The sequence below is a fragment of the Microtus ochrogaster genome, chromosome 15 (assembly GCF_000317375.1).
Source record: "Microtus ochrogaster isolate Prairie Vole_2 chromosome 15, MicOch1.0, whole genome shotgun sequence".
NCBI lineage: Eukaryota > Metazoa > Chordata > Mammalia > Rodentia > Cricetidae > Microtus > Microtus ochrogaster.
The window spans coordinates 7,680,581-7,692,111 of NC_022017.1; the positions used below are offsets into that span (position 1 = coordinate 7,680,581).

General features: G+C 44.6%; 1 protein-coding gene across 7 annotated transcripts in view; it reads right to left on the reverse strand.

Moving 5' to 3' along the window:
- Positions 1–11,531, reverse strand: part of Pced1b (PC-esterase domain containing 1B) — a 145,313-nt gene that overhangs the window by 114,724 nt on the left and 19,058 nt on the right. For 6 of the 7 annotated variants that reach the window (XM_026782470.1, XM_026782469.1, XM_026782467.1 and 3 more), the window contains exon 2: positions 1,993–2,074. The gene's annotated coding sequence lies outside the window, so the exon portion shown is untranslated. Of the gene's footprint in view, positions 1–1,992; positions 2,075–2,387; positions 2,446–11,531 lie in introns of those variants that run through there. The other variant, XM_026782473.1, reaches the window with a different exon arrangement.

Consider the following 11,531-nt stretch of genomic DNA (forward strand, 5'->3'; position numbering starts at 1 on the left):
CATCCATGTGCCCGCTCCTCTGACACACACCCATCCATGTGCACGCTCCTCTGACACACACCCATCCATGTGCATGCTCCTCTGACACACACACATCCATGTGCACGCTCCCACGCTCTTCCCCTGTGACACACATTCTTGCAGGAGCAGTTTAGAGACGCTGTTTCCTAGACCTTCATGTAAAGGAACAACATAGTCTCCCTACAAGAGTCTAACTAAGGTTGGCCACTTAAAGTAAAATAATGAATGATACAGCAAATTTTAAGATTCAGTTCTGAGCAGTAATTGCCACCCCTTTTTCATATAATCAATGATCCGGTTGAATGCATCTTATTTCCCTTTTCATTCCGGGGCTGCATTACCACAGGCTTTGCTCCCCTCTTCTTCCTGTCAAATTATCTAACCACTCCTACAACCATAGCAATGCACACTGACATTACTGACCATCAGGATAAATCCCAGGACCTTGGTCCAGCTCCTAGACTTTTTCCTGCTGGCCAGTCTGAGTCCTCCTAGCCATCATCACTCCCCTCTGGGGCTAGTTTCTGTACCATATTTGAGACTCTACACTGCTTCCTTACTTAAAGCACCCACTGCTTGTCTTTGTCAGTCAAATCTTGAATCTTTTAGACTCAGCTGAGACTCGCTCTTCCTTTAGGGAACTTTCTGTGTCTTGAGTAAACAAATAAAAGCAAGCAATAAGACACCTTGATGTTTCCTAGTAGGACCAGGGCTTCCTCAGTAGGGCTGAGAATACTCTTAGTTGGGATGAGCTTAAGATACCTCAAAGAAAACCAATGAGATGAGACAGGAGCCAGAGGCAGGGCACTGGAGTGGTCTGGGCTGAGTGGGCTTCCATAACGACAACAAGCAAAGGAAGGGCTGGGGTGATGGATGATGTCTGGCAGTGTGGCAGGAATTCAGACTGTACCCTGGAGGCTGTTGTGGATGGCTTTGCCTCCCCTCCACAGCTGTGGCTTTGTGGGTCACGTCTATCATCTTTCTATTTTCTATAGCTTCAGCCTTCCAAAAGATCCCCTGATCATAACTGAAAGGTTTAGTTCAAGTTGGACTTCCTCACACCCTAGAGACGTGGATTCTTATCCAGAGCTTAATACAATTCACCCTTACTTGGCACAGCGAATCAAAGGGGACTTATATGCTCTGTTGTAAGTGGGTGGAGGCTGGCAACTGACACCACTCAGTCCCTTTGTCTGTGTCACCACGAAGCTCTTCCATGGCTAGCCAGCAGGTGCTGTCAAAGCACGCACTTCCACTCATTCTGCACTTACTGCATGAGACACGTCTGGATATAGTTATCACACCCCTAACTGAGAGAACCTGTATGTCAAAGGTTCCCTGCTTTTGTGGTTTGAATACAAAATGACCCCCACCCAAAGCTCATATTTTCAGTACTTGGTACCCAGATTTTGGTACTATTTGCGTCTTTAGGACAGTGGTTTTCAACCTTCCCAATGTTGCAACCCTTGAATACAGTTCCAACCATAAACATTATTTCATTGCTACTTCATAACTGTCATTTTTGCTACTGTTATGAATCATAATGTAAATATCTGATATGCAGGATAGCTGATCCCCAAGGGGATCATAACACGTTAAGTTGAGAACCACTGCTTTAGGAGACGGGGCCTAGATGGAAGAGTAGGTCCTTCAGGACAGGCCTTTGAGCTGTATTCACCTCCGTTCTGGTCTAGTTGCCTCTGCTTCCTCATCTACCACAGTGTGAACATCCGCTTTACACTCCTGCCACCACACCTTCTCCGCCAAGACAGGCCGAGGTCTCTCTGAAACTGTGAACGCAAGTACAGCTTCCCGCTGAGCTCGGTCCACTGAGCTCGGTCTGTTGGGTGTTTTGGTCACAGCCGTCTATGAGACTCAGAGCCCAGCCCTGTAAGTAGTATTTCATCTGGCTTCAGTTTAGGGGAAGTACATTAGCGGAAGCTTTTCCACCATAATTGGATTGAGACTCACATGGTTGCTGGAGACAGGGTCTTCCGCACTTTCTTGACTCTTCTCTTGTGGTGTCCTCTGGGATCTGAGGGCCTCTCATTACCTGAAATATGAAAATGGCACACATTTAATTATTCATTTTCTATCAGTCTTAATGAGGAGATTAACTTCAGAATGAAACAAAAGGTAATAGTCTGACCTTCAGGCGCTCAGGAAGGGATAATTAACTTAAACCCCAAGTCCCTCTAAATGGACAAATGAAAGGGCTTTACTGATCGCGACGCAAACGAATCAGCAGGGTCACTAATTGAAGTCACATAATGGAGAGATGACAATGAGCCAATAAACGTGTGCTAAAAATACGCTTTTTAAATTACGCACACAGGGGCTCTGTCCTCGGATATTTTGTTGCTTACCTGATGTTTTGTGTGGAGGGGATATAATGTAGGTGTAGCATGGTGGCCAGGAAAGGGAGAGGCTGCATGGCAGGGTGTGGGAGTCAGTTTACACTCAGACGCGGGAAGCCAGCAAGGTAGCGCTAACTTGGAGAGGCGTTAATCACAGCATTGATACTGACTGTTTGGATTTCCCTGGCTTGGTTGATCAGTTTGATGGAACGTTACAGTGGAAATGATTCACGGACACAGTTTGCTGCACGGCATGTAAACACAGCCTTCTAACATAGGCCTTCACTGTTACGGTGGTCATAAATAGCTCCGAGACACTACTGCTGCACAACTAGTGACTTCATCACAGTTCCTGGCCAAGCGGATGAAGCCGTGTTTTAGGAATGGCAGCAGTGCCCATCGTCCCCTGAGCCCTTGCTGAGCGCATCCTAGCAGGTAAGTCACAGAGGACAGGGTGACACCTCCCTGTTCTCTCCCAGGGTTACACGGTTTTCCATAGACCATCAAGCCTTGGATGTCTCCACATGCCAATACCACATGGCAACATACAAATATATATCGACTTAAAATACGGCAAAAAGAGTCACTATTAATAACTCATAGAATCATGGGGATTCAGTCAGTCCAATACCTCTGCCAAAAGTCCAGAATGTTTTTACTCTGGGCTTTTGATTTTTTTAAACTCTGTTCCTGGTTTGCTTCAGTACATTTTCTATTTAGATCCTCTACTGAATCTATCAAACTTTATCTGTGACCTTACTAGGACATACCAGAGCATACAGGATTGGAAGGCCTTTAAAGCTTTGGGTTTTTAAAATCATGCTTGCCAAACAAACATTTCCCATTTCGCTCTACCATAGCAACCATCCTCTTTGCCATATATGCAGAAATTGCCAGAGGAAAAGCAAAGAAACTCTCTGTTATTTTAGGTTGGTAACAGCAGTCTATTATTAACTATTTCTTGAATGTTTAATACTTCCAGACCCAGTATTTTTTGTTTGTTTGTTTTGTTTTGAGACAGAATTTCCTTGTGTAGCCCTGGCTCTCCTGGAACTTGCTCTGTAAAGCAGGCTGGCCTCAATCTCACAGATTCACCTCTGCCTCCCAAGTGCTGGGATTAAAGGCAGGCACCACCACCGCCAGGTCAGACCCAGTATTTCTTTTTTTTTAAATATTTATTTATTTATTATGTTTACAATATTCTGTCTGTGTGTATGTCTGCAGACTAGAAGAGGGCACCAGACCTCATTACAGATGGTTGTGAGCCACCATGTAGTTGCCGGGAATTGAACTCAGGACCTTTGGAAGAGCAGGCAATGCTCTTAACCACTAAGCCATCTCTCCAGCCCTATTTCTATATGTAATTGCTAACCATCACATCAATTCCACACAGCATGTGTTATTCAGATTTGGCAAACCGAGGCTCGGCAGTTAAGGAATCAGTCTCACCGATACTCGCTAACTCATGATTGCGCGATTCAGGCTGGAGGTCAAGCCCGAAGCTCTTCAGACTGAGCCATGGGAACTGTCAGGAGTCAATTATTTCTTACCAACCTAACACTGTGATATGTTGACCCTGAAAGGAAACACAGAGTCTCCTGACATCACAGAGTCCTTCCTGTTGGCAGCACGCTGATCACCCAATGCAGTGTTGGGGTGGGATGGTGGGAATGGTAATAAAATCTACCATCTCTGCACTAAAAATGGCAAAGCACATCTAAAACTCTCTGAAACACTCTATCTGATAACCTCCACATGGAATCACACTCAGTTTTCCAAGCACTGAACTGATTTCAAGTATTGAAAGCCAATGATGCACGAATATTTTGGTAAGCACTGGGCAGTGGTTTATGAGCAGGGGTGCAGTCAAACGATACTATGTGGGAGTCAATTCTAGGGCACTTTAGATGGAGGAGACAATTATTTCTATGAGTTCTCCTTTTGGGAATAATGAGCAATACACCTAGATTTCTACTCGGCCCATAGTCCCCTGTATAGACATAGGCAGGATGGGAGAAATGAAGGGATTCATGATGATTGCATTGGATGGACAGTAGCTTCCGAGCAACGGCTGTTAAATGCATAATGACTGGGATGCTTTGTGCTGCATGGCTTGCATCAAATAATAAGCCATAGGATCAGCCAATGAGAATTAAAGTGAGTCACGAGGCCTTGCAGGAATCTTCTACTGAAAGGGAAGCTGAATCATAAGAGAGCCCCCTCAGTGACAGTCACTCAACACACCAGCGACATCACAGTGACCAGCGTCAGTTCTCGAGTCTACGGTCAATGCCCCTGCCTAGGTGGCAACCCCAGCCCAATCGTAGTCCAGCTAAAAGTAGTGTTTTTCCTCTACTACCTACATTTGTTCACCTCGAAAAGAATACAAACAATAAACAATTGTGTCCCCAAATTAACATAATAAATAAAATATCTTAGATATTTAAGAGCCTCCATATTTGAAAAACAACTTTTTAAGTTGGCATTTACTGCAACACCAAGCAAAAAAGGAACAGATCTATCAGCACAACCAGCACGCATTCTCTCCTACCTTTCCTTCCTAAACTGATCTCCTATTTGGAAGGCACCTGGCTGATGCAATGGGAGGCTGCACACGACTCAAGTCTCCAGATAAATGCTTTTCACAGAATCTGAGCCACGACGAGGTTAATAGCAACTGCACCTTATTACTTAGGATCCAAATAACATAACTGAAGCGAAAGTGCTTTAAGCAGAAGAATACCTAGTGTCCCTTTTAGTGTGATGATCGGTGTGCGAAAGGAAGATGAAAACAAGGACAATGGCTGAAGGAAGGGAGGGAAGAAGGAGGATGATGGATGGATGACTCATCTGGTCCCCAACATCCACAGTGATTCATTCTGCAAAGCAGGAATGTTTAGAAAATAAATCCTACTATTGTACCAGAAAAGACAAGGACATAATACGGTAGAGAACAAAGCATGCCAAAAACATCATTTTCTCTTACTTCTGCGTGACTTCCCAGCGTTCGAAACATTATTCTTGCTTCTAACGACACAGAACAGAGCAACGAAATGGTAATGACAGGCCTGTCAGGAGAAGCAGCTTTTTATGAATGAAGGCATTTCTAAACAGTGTTTTAAACATTTTTATCATATTTATTTATGTGTGTGCGCACATGTCTGTGCCGCAGCACACGTGTGGAGGTCAGAGGGAAATCTGCCTAAGTCACTTCTCTCCTACCAGGTCGACTGAGAGTTAGCAATCGGGTTGTGAGGCTCGAAGGCCAGTGAGTCCACACACCGAGCTGTCTTGTCCTTAACGCGGTGTTTGGATAGTTGTCAGTTTCTGTCCATGTCCTCTGCAGGGGCCTTTTAAATTTTACTTCTCCTTGCTGGTCTTAGGTGTGATTTGTGGGACTGGCCCTTTCCCAGTGCATGGTACCCCTGCGCAGGACGGGCCTTCAGGAGCCCCGTGTTAATGCGCTTAAATCTGCACTAATCTGAATGTACTGCTCTGCTGGTTTTCCCCGGAGAGCATATTTGTGACGGTCTGGGAGTGGATGCTGGCCCGAAGCACAGCAGTTGGGAGTAACCAGATGGCAGGTCATGCCAGCTCAGGAAGCCCTTTCCAATCGTCACCATTTTGTGAATGAGGCTGAACCAAGTTCAGGTTTTCCCTTTCTTTTCTTCCCTCCCTCCCTCCCTCCCTTCAATTCTTTCTTTTGTCCAAGGAAAAACTAATGATTTGTTGTCCCTGATACACTTCAAACAATTCTAGCTGGACCCAAGGGCAGACGAAAGCACAGAAAGTGTGGCAAAGGGCACAGGCATGTCTCTGAACACTGGGCTCAGAGGCGCGAGGTGTTCAGATCACACTGTGTGCATGGCAGGCGTCAACTAAAGAATGCTGGGTCTTGTAGGCTCCATATGAAGGTGCAAAGTCCACGGCAGACAGTGGCCCTCATCAGTGTTTCCACAGCATTCCCATCACTGGGGTGTTGTATGGTATGCGCAGTGTGCTCAGTGGAGAAGGGAGGGTTCCGCTGAGACCGCCAGCAGTAAGTAGTGAGTCCTTACTCTGCCTGTCAAAAGCACACAGTGACTTGTCAGTTCCTGGTGCTGCAGGTGGCCCTCACGCCATCCTGCTTCTCTACAACGCTCCTGGAAGGCCAGCAAACAGCAGCCTGACAGGAGAGAGCAGTGCGGAGCCGAAAGCACTGGTGGCCAGGAGACGGGATTGTCCCTTCACCAGAGACAGTTGGTTGCTAGGAATCAAACCTGGCTCCAAGTAACCGAAATTAAAACAATGAGAGGACTGTAAAGATAAAGCCAGCGAGTCCACAGACCTCTACAAGCAAGAAGCAAAGTCTAGCTGGGCTCCCCGGCACCAGGGTTGGGAGAGAAAGGTCTTTCCCACCACAGCTGCATTCTACTTCATTCATCTTCATCTTTGTGTTTGATCCGACTAATTCTGTCCTTTAAAAGCATGCCTAATGTCTTCTCCCCGAAAACTCTGACCTCTCTGGCTATAGCTAAGAAACTCTACAAAGCAATGCTGTTGTAGCTGACTCTGGCTTGCTCTAACGCTTGCCTTAGCCCTCCCTGAGCCTGGGGCTGTCGCTGCAGTCCACAGCCTGGCCTGGCCTTTATACCTTGCCCCCAAATCATCAGAGAATCTGAGGGTTGGTGTCCGTGGGTTTACTCCCAAATGTAATGGGGTGGGTCAGGGCTGCTGAGTCGGTCCCTTCTGGCAGAGACCGTGAAAGGCAGGGATTCTCAGAGAAGGAAGCTGCAAAGGTGACACAAATGTCTCAGTACACATTAACCACTGTGGCAGACCAAGCACCCCCTCCACACTATGTGGCATGGGACTAGGTTTGGAGAGAGCTACACTACGTTTGCTATGGTGTGTTTGGAATACGCAGAAATATTCAGGGCCTGAGGCTGCCTGCATCCACTTGCTAACTAATGAAGAGAGGGCACTGTGCCATCGCCTGTAAGGACAGCGCTGTACCCTCAAAGCCTCCTCTGCCAATCATGGTCTGGTCTGGTGTGGTGTTCAGAAGCTTTCCACCAAACCACATTTTAAACGCCACTACCTAGAAGTTCCCCAAATATTACTGAAAACTAGGGTACCCAAAAATTCCTAAAAGCAGAGTCTTAATAAATTTGGATAAACAAAGATAACTCCTGGCCCTAGTTCAGCGCCTAGAAACAAACCCTAAGCAAGAAGGCTAAAGCAAACAGTATCACCAACCTCGCCTTCTCTTCCCCACCCTGCGTGGCTTCCAGGTGAGCTCGTCGGAAGCTCACTGTTTGCCCACAGCTGATGTCCACCTGCTCAGTTCTTAAAATCTGGAGTTCTGAAACAGGACAGGAAAGGAACAGAGCACCGACTTAGGGGACGGTCGTTAGGCTGTGTGCTTTGAGACTGGGCTGGTGATACGTATGTACACTCATCCTGGCAGGCACACAAGTTCTTTTAGGCATTTTTCGTGGATACAAACAAATAGGCCACCGAACCAGGCAGCACAGGACTTGACTTTGACAACCAAAGGTGTGTAAATGTTAGCTGGCTCCTTCTTTTTGCCCATCCATTGAGTTATTAAGGAAATTAAACAAGAGAATTAAAAGTAACATTTTAGACATTGCAAAATACCACTGTCCTTGTTAGTGTTTTGTTTTATTTTTTACTCAATTTAACACTAGCTAGAGATGTCAACTAAGAAAATGCCATCAGAAAAGCCTAGGGGCAAGCCTGGGAGCCATTTTTTTCTGGATTGGTGATTGATGTAGGAAGCCCAGCCTACTGTGGGCTGTGTCACTCCGAAGGTGGTCTTCGGAGGTCTAAGAAAGCAGGCTGAGCAAGCCATGGAGAACATGCCAGCACACAGCACTCCTCCACAGCCACTACTTCAGTCCCTGTCTGGGGCTCCCGCCCTGTTTGAATTCCTATCTTGGCTTTCCTCAGTGATGGACCATAATGGGGATGTGTAACCCAATGAACCCTTTCCTCACCACGGCGTGGTGCCTTTAGCATAGCAATAGAAAGGAGACTATGACAACCACTTAGCAAGTGTTGTGGTTGATCAAGTGAATTCACTACTTTATCAAAGAATGACTAGTGTCACCTACCCTCACTACTAGAACCATTTTTCACAAATACACACATTTTTAGTAGTATTTAAGCAAATTCCACCTCATACTTTTAAAAGTTTTATTCTAAGTCCTTGGTATGGGAGTGTATCTGTGTTCAAGTGCCCTAGGAAGCCAAGGCGTGTGATCCATTGGAGCTGGAGTTCCAGGTGGTTGTGAGCCACCTGATGTGGGTGCTGGGAACTGAACGTGGGTCCAGTGCTCTTAACTGATGAGCCACCTCTCCAGCCCCATCTCACATTTTACATGAGCTCAGTTACACAGTAGGTGGACTTCAAGTTTATTTTCTAAAATAGACAATAGAATGAAATTAGTCATTAGGGGGCAAATATATCCAAAGCAGACGACTATTCAATAAAACTAGAAATAGTTATAATATCCATTTATTAAAAAAAATCTGGATTTTTTTGGTTCACTTTTGGGGACTAAATCCAGGGCCTCATGCATACTAAGCAAGTCAGTCTACTCCCAAGTTATAACACCAGCTCCCAAAATCTGATTTAAGATACTCCTTTTTCTTAAAGCAAGAAGAGATTTTGCAATCCAACTTGACCCACAGACTAAGTTCAGAGTGTGTCAGGTGTAGTGCTAAGAGCTTCAGAGAATAAGACATAGGAAGACAGCCTCTATTTTTAATGATTGAGAAGAGAACAAGATAAAAAGCAGGTTAAGTAAATACAGGTGAATTAATTTCTCTGAGTAGCTATATACTTTAAGCTGTGTTCTATTAATATAAATGTATACTGATTCTTTCATTATAAAGATAAAACAAGTACATTATTAAAGTGAATTAGCCTAAATAAGTAATATTCATTTATAGTTCCATGTCATGCTTATCCTGTGTCCAATACAGAATGCACTCCCTAATCAACAATGGCAGTGAGATATTCCTAAAACCCTGCTAGGGATGGGATACAAGGCCACATAGAAATGGGTTTTCAGCAGGCTGGAGTGAGAACACAGGGCAACCACTCATGGATGCCTCTGCAGTGACTCTCTTGGCTTCTCTTCCCCGACAGGAGATATGGTCTCGCTGAAATCATATCCAGCACAGGACAGCCCGCTTCTGTGAACACCCTCTCACAGTGAGGGTACATACAGGCAGTGCACAGTCATCCCTGACTAGGCATGCGATGATCAACTATAAGACTGTGGGACAGGCACAGCAGGGAGCTGAGCTTTGGCAGGCTGGAGAGGTGGTCCAGCACGGTCCTCTCTCTCAAAGGACCTGAGTTCACTTCCCAGTATCCGCATCAGCTGGTTCATAACCACCTACAACTCCAGCTCCAGGGATCTGACTCCTTCAGGCCTCCTCAGACACCTCCACACACACAGTGCATATATAAACAAGCAGGAAAAACCAGATACACATAAATAAAATAAATAAAAAATTTTAAAGATGGCCTCTTTGCAAGAAAGGAAGAAAGAAAATTACTTTGGGGCTGTTGAGATGACTTATCAGGTAAAGCACTTGAGTTTGATCCCTGGAACTCACAGAAAGATGGAGAACTGACTCCACAGAACTATCTTCTGACCTCACACGGCTGCCATGGCATGTGCATGCCTGCATTCACCCTTATCCCACCCCCCAAAGTTACATTAAAAACAAAACAACAGGGGGCTGGAGAAATTGGTCAGTGGTTAAGAGCATCGACTGCTCTTCCAAAGGTCCTGAGTTCAATTTCCAGCAACCACATGGTGGCTCACAACCATCTGTAATGAGATCTGGTGCCCTCTTCCAGCCTTCAGGCATACATACAGACAGAATATTGTATACATAATAAATAAATAAATAAATAAATAAATAAATAAATACCAACAACAAAAAAAAAACTAAGCTTCTCAGTTGTCTAACTCACAGATGAGTCAAAAATTAATTCTCAGAAAAGGAAAGTAAAATACTTATGATAAATTTGATAAAGGATATAAGCAGTTAACAAAACAGGGGCCTCCTATAGAGAGTGTGTTTGAAAGTTAAATGGTCATCCAAGGGCTTTACATATCTAAAAAGTCTCTGAAGTGAAGAAGTGGACCAGCACAGAACTATAGTGGAGAACGCTGGGATTCCGGCAGCAGAAAGAACATGGAAGCAGAAAGAAACAAAAGAACAGAAACAACATTCATATGTGCCTGGAGTTCCAAGCACCAGAGCTAATACACAAGGCAAGGGCATCAGCACATAGATTCAAAGAGTAAGATAAACACTCAGAAAAACACAAGCAACCACAGTATAGTCAAAACAATGCAAACCAAAGGTTTGTAAAAGTCCTAAAGTTAGCCAAAAGAATAAAGAAGACATTATCTTCAAAGAAGCAACATTAAGATCTACAGTGACGAACAGAAATAATGAATTCCAGAAGACAATGTTGTCAACTTTATTGGTTCAAGGAAAGTAGTTGCTGGCCTAGATTATACCTTGAAAAAACATCTTTCATAACTGAAAGGAATAAAATATTTTTGGAGAAACTGAAAGATGTTCTTCAAAGTAGAAGAAAAAATAACCTCAAAGGAAAATGCAAGAAGAAATAGAAAAGCCTTGGAAAGCACATAGATAAATAGATATTTATATCTTACTGTTGTCCAAACAAAATGGTAATTGTTATGCCCTTGGAAGTATACAATATATGTGGAAGCAAGGAGCAGTCCAAGAAGATGGTGCTCCTGAGGGTGAGGAAAGGTCTTATATCAGATCAGAGGCACAAATGAACGCAGAGTTCTGGGTTAGGTCTGAATGCTTAGGCTTTCCCCAAATCATCTGCAGAAACTCTGACCCCTGAGGTGATGGTAATAAGAGCTGCAGTCTTCCGTAGGTGATGGTGTGATTGTTGTAATTGTCAATGTGACAAAATCTAGAATCACCTGGGAAGAGACTGAGGAATTATCTAGATTAAGGTGACCCATGTGCATGCTTGTGAGAAAGTTTTTCCTTCCTTCCTTCCTTCCTTCCTTCCTTCCTTCCTTCCTTCCTTCCTTCCTTCCTTCCTTCCTTCCTTCCTCTTTCCGTTCCTTTTCCCTC